The sequence below is a fragment of the Bufo gargarizans genome, chromosome 1, assembly GCF_014858855.1.
Source record: "Bufo gargarizans isolate SCDJY-AF-19 chromosome 1, ASM1485885v1, whole genome shotgun sequence".
NCBI classification, from domain to species: Eukaryota; Metazoa; Chordata; class Amphibia; order Anura; family Bufonidae; genus Bufo; species Bufo gargarizans.
Window position 1 is genome coordinate 703,870,135 of NC_058080.1, and position 6,126 is coordinate 703,876,260.

A 6,126-nucleotide genomic window follows, 5' to 3' on the forward strand; every position below is an offset into this window, starting at 1 on the left:
AAGGCGACTAAAACCTTGCCATCAAAAGGCGTCTGTATTATCTTTAGGCACCGTGATCGTCTGGTTTAAAATCCTTGACACCATCATCGTCCCAATCCTCCTGTATGGCAGCGAAGTCTGGGGCCCAGACATATACCAAGACTGGGCAAAGTGGGACTCTGGGCCAACAGAACTATTCCACCTAGAACTCTGCAAACACTTTCTCCAGGTCCACAGGAGCACCTTAAACAGCGCCTGTTGAGCAGAACTGGGCAGATTCCCACTCTACTTTGCTGTCCAGAAGAGGGCGCTATCATTCAGAGCCCATCTGAATAGCAGCAACCCCAGCTCCTACCATCACAAAGCCTTGCTACACCAAGAAGCCCCAGAAAAACAAAGCACCTGGCAACATATCACCCAAACCCAGTCTGCCCAAGCCACCAACCAATACAGCCTGGCAAAGGGTGAAATCCGGAGGACGATACACAAGGATTAAGAGGAGTATGTCAGCGTCTGGAGGAACAACATATGAACATCACAGGCGCTGACAGTATACCAGATCCTGCAGAGGGTGTACAAACTGGCCCCATAGCTGGAGAAACTCCTCAATCCAAGATCTCGACAGATCCCGAGCCTCTACAGACTGAGCGCCCACAGGCTGCTCATTGAATCCGGGCGTCACTGACTGAGGTACAAGCCCAGGGAGAGCAGACTGTGCCAGCAGTGCGACCAGGAGGCCGTGGAGGATGAGGCTCGTTTCCTGCTGCGGTGCCCCAAATACTCAGCAGTGAGGGAGACTCACCTCAGGAGGCTGTCTGATCTCTGCCCAGACTTCACCTCCATGGAGGAGGAGGAGAGACTCTCCATACTGCTGGGGGAAGAGGAGAACACAGCAGCCACAGCACCACAATATATTACTGCCTGCCATGGACTGAGAGGAGCCTGATATACCATGGACTCCTATACCCCCACCCTGGATGTGCCCCCACTCCGCAACCCTACCCAATTATTTCTCACCTGCTTTGGCAATGCTAAAATGTATTTAGTCCTGCCAATGAAGCTTATTTGAGTTGATAGATAGATAGATAGATATGAGATAGATAGACAGACAGACAAATAGATAGATAGAAGATAGATAGATATGGATAGATAGCCCCTGCCACCAATGCACATGAAATAAGAGCAGATTCTGCATGTTTGGAGTTGGATACGTTACATCATGTCACCATTGTATATTCCAATATTTATACACTAAATCATGTCTACAATTTACGCCCTTTGAATGTCTAGTATTTAAAGCAAAACCCTAAAATGCCTTGCGACTTAAGAGTTTCCTCCCTCGATCTCCACCTCTACTCGGTGGGTTAACCCTCTCAATGCCCATACATTTGAAAGAGGAAACATCTTCCCTTGTCCCTAGAGGCTCATTTGCTTAATTAATTAAAGTATCACGGGACCAACACAGAAGTCTTCAGCTGCCGAGCGCACATGGAACAGGTCAGCCAGTGTCATAGGTACAAAACTGCTGACAGATGCCCTGTAACTGGTAAAGGATCAGGGTGAGCTGAATCAGCAAGCAGTCTTTTACAAATCACTGAGACCAGTCCTTTGGTACTGCCTAGGTCTGACTTCTTTCATATCAAAGGGGTAGGGGTCACAAGCACTAACCCATCTTTAAATTGTGATTAAAGGCATGTCTTTGTCTTGTAAGTTGTAATGATTGATAAATTGGCGCCTGAGGAAGCGAGAACTCTGTCTGAAACTGCTCATAGGACATGACTGTACCATCTGTTTGTAACCGATGCAAGAACAGGACCTCTCTCTTCCCATGTAGACAAGTCCTCTAAATGGAACATTTCCGGAAGGTGGGGGTTACATCATATGGGTGTAACTTGTGTCCACCCTTGTATACGGATTAACTCCTTAAATTTAGACCAGATCTTACACATTAGTGAAAGAGTTGGCGTTTGATAATTACTGCCATGCAACCCGCCCGCTTCCAGTAGAGATACTGTAATTCTTGCCAAGGAACACAAATTCCTATGTTGATCCCCATCCTTTAAAATGCTGAAGGGCTATAAAGTAGAGCCAAGCGTTCGGGATAGAGATGGGATTTTGATTTTTTTTGGAATCCACACCGGGGAGATGTGAAAAATATATAATAATTGGGGAAATAATATCCGCAAGAAGAAAGAGATTCAAATGAGCTCTTAACAAGCTCTGCCTCTAATACCATCAGATGTAAGGCCACTAACCTATAAGTCAATGTTCGATCCTTTAAATAAGCCTTGAGACGTGACTCAGATTTTAAATAAGCCAGCACCTCATCTGCAGACAGCTGTTTCGGGGTGACTGACCCTCATGGGTGATAGTACCCCCCAAATCCTGACAGGCCTCTCACCCATTCAAGCCAGTCCTCTCTGCTCTGCACTGATGAGGGGCAATCACCCCGAAACAGCTGTCTGCAGATGAGATGCTGGCTTATTTAAAATACAGGGCATGTCTCAAGGCCTGTTTAATGGGTCGAACACTGACTTATAGGATAGCTGCCTTACATCTGGTGGCGTTAGAGGCAGAGCTTGTTAAGAGCTCATTTGCATGCCATTATGCCCTATTACAGATATGGGCAGTTTGCACCAGGTATTAATATGTCCGCCTTTATAACAACACCTTTTTACATCTCACCAAGGATCGCAGCATTTTTTGCCGTGTAATAAACTGGGTGCTATACAATGTCCTATGCTGGAAGCTTTTCTGGATGTCCTCCAAACTGATTCAGTATCCTGCCCTGTCTTAATATGAGGAGACAATTATAAAACATTTCTGTTATAATTGTTCTAGTAACATTACCTGGCGTGCTGCCGCTATAGTAGCATCTGTTTTTTCTTTTACCCACCAACGTATCTGCTCTCTTGAGATGAACTATACTTTATTTTTGGCCAGATCTATCGCCCATCGAGTAAAACATGCTTTCTCCTGTTCTTCTCTCCAGCACGACTCATCTGAACAGTTTCTTCTGGCTCTCCAATTCTCCCATCGCTATGACTCTCTTAAAGTGACCTGGATGGCACAAATTAGCATGCAGGACAGTATTACCTGAGATAGGCTGTCGATACGTAGTAGTGTACACCCTACCCTCAGACACATTGCTACTGATGTTTAAAGGGTTTGTCCAACTTTTTTTCACCCCCCCCTCAGAATGATGATCCTAAATACCTGGTCCCTGCCGATGGGTTCCGGCTCCACCACCAGCAGAGAAAAAAAATTATGTGTGAGGAGATATTCAACATATACTATGATATATACCTCTAATATACTACACAGAGACATAAACAAGGGCCACATCATACAGGTGTATAGCCAGGTCACTGTGCTCTTGGGAACTTTCAGTGCAGCACAATGGGTTTTTTTGTCCCCTTTTTCAGATCTGTGTCTACACACAATCCGGTCTCTGAGCTCTACAGGCAGTTCTTTCCTCCTTATGGCTTGGTTTTTAGTCTGATACGCATCGTCATGTCCAATCAATTGAACTTACCACAGGTGACGCCAATCAAGGTGTAGGAACATCCCAAAGAAGATCAAGATAAATGGGAGGCCCCCAGAGTTAAATGTTTAGTGTCAAAGTAAAGGGTCTGAGGAGCTCTGACAAATGAAATGTGGAATCTGATCAGTTTGCTGTGGGCAACTAAGCCTCTTTACAACAGTTTTGATAAATCTATCCCCTTTTATCCATGCCAAATTCTAGTTTTTCCTAATTAAAATTTCTAAAATTCTGTTTTCACTTTCTCGTTATGGGGTATTGAATGCAGATTGATGGGAGAAAACTTCATTTTTATTTTTTTAACAAGCCTGTAACTTAACAAAATGATAAATGGTCTGAGGACTTTAGGGCTGAGGCTAACGATTATTTGAATAATCGATTAGTTGTCGATAATTGAATCGATTAATCGGGAAAAACACCAAAATTACAAAACAAAGAGGTTTATATGATTTTACTTGAAAAATTATGTTCAAAGGCCATATTAAAACAAATTGTGGATGGCACTGTTATGGGGGGGGATCTGTGGATGGCACTGTTATGGGGGGGGATCTGTGGGTGGCACTGTTATGGGGGGGTCCTGTGGGTGGCACTGTTATGGAGGGGTCCTGTGGGTGGCACTGTTATGGAGAGGGGGATCTGTGCACTGTTATGGGGAGGGGGATCTGTGCACTGTTATGGGGAAGGGGATATGTGCACTGTTATGGGCATAACAGTGCACAGCTCCCCCTCCCCATAACAGTGCATAGATCCCCCCTCCCCATAGCAGTGCCATACACAGATCCCCCTCCCCATAGCAGTGCCATACACAGATCCCCCCTCCCCATAGCAGTGCCATACACAGATCCCCCCTCCCCATAGCAGTGCCATACACAGATCCCCCTTCCCCATAGCAGTGCCATACACAGATCCCCTCTCCTCATAGCAGTGCCATACACAGATCCCCCCTCCTCATAGCAGTGCCATACACAGATCCCCCCTCCTCATAGCAGTGCCATACACAGATCCCCCCTCTCCATAGCAGTGCCATACACAGATCCCCCCTCCCATAACAGTGCCATACACAGATCCCCGCTCCCCATAGCAATGCCATACACAGATCCCCCCTCCCCATAGCAGTGCCATACACAGATCCCCCGTCCCCATAGCAGTGCCATACACAGATCCCCCCTCCCCATAGCAGTGCCATCACAGATCCCCTCTCCCCATAGCAGTGCCATACACAGATCCCCCTCCCCATAACAGCCCCGGCCCCGCTGCTCACAGCAGACTATTCCAGCAGTAACTTTTACTCAGCGTCAGCGCATCTTTATTACCTTACAATGAAGCTCAGGTAACAGACAGAGCGGGCGGCGGCGCAACGTCACTCACTCATGTGACGCACCTGCTTCGCCCACTTTATGAATAAAGGAGGCGGAGCAGGTGCGTCACATGAGTAAGTGACGTTACGCCGCTGTCCGCTCTGCCTGTTACTGGAGCGTCATTGTAAGGTAAAATAAAGATGCAGTGATTTAAAGTAAACCGCCCGCCCGCATAGCAACGAATCGGACGATTATTCGATAACTGGATTTGTCGGCAACGAATCCAGTTATCGATTAATCGTTGCAGCCCTAGAGGACTTTCCTAATGCTCTGTATGGATCGGGGTTAGTCCTAAGGGCTCCATCCTGGCAGCCCCCTGTTCTTTACTCTTTAAAGGGGTATTCACATCTCAAACATTGGTGGCATATAGCTAGGATATGCCACCAATGTCAGATAGGTGCAGGTCCCACCTCTGGAACCCGCATCTATCTCTAGAATGGGGGGGGGGGGACTCAAAATGAACAAGAGTGCACTGTGCAAACGTATTGAACATCCATTCACTACGGGAGCATTCAGAAGCTTCTATTTCCAGAAGTTCCATAGAGGGGAAAGGTGGGCGTGTATGCACGGTGCGCTCTTCCTTCTCTTCTATGGGTCTTCCAAAAATAGCTGAGCGCACACTTGCTTGACTAGCAATATGCCGCCAATGTCTGAGATGATACAACCCCTTACAGAGGTCTGGAGTTCCCAGCAGGGGAACCACTAGAGTGCTACCCCTTGGAGTAGTCTCCCTTCAGTAAACTGCTGATCCCTGGAGGTCTACAGACATGGGTACAGTACTTCGCAAGCCGAGGGCAGGGCAGGCAGAATTTGTGTGATCTAAAAACCAGTCCAGTCCAAGGATCAGGGCAGGCAGCACAGGGTCAGTATGAGGAACAGGCAGAGGTCAGGCCAGGCCACAAAGGGTCAAATCTACAAGTCAGGCACTGGTCAGAAGATGGACAGACAAAAACAAGACAATGGTGCACCAGCAGGACATGTTTACTTGAACCTATTGTTCAGGCACCCTCCCACAGGGGAAGGTGCCTTAAATACTGGGATGGAAAGCCATAGTCTAGGGAAGATTAGTGTGCACGCACTGGCCTGGAGACAGTTTGTGCGCCCTACAGGCAGAAAGTGAGAATGCACACAGGAAGCAGTCTAAGCCTGCATCGAGTGGATGGAGCAGTGTTACAGGGGCAGAGGGTTGATGGCAGGTCCATCAACAAGGATGGAAGAGCCAGGTGAGCGCTCCGGTGGTCAGAGTAG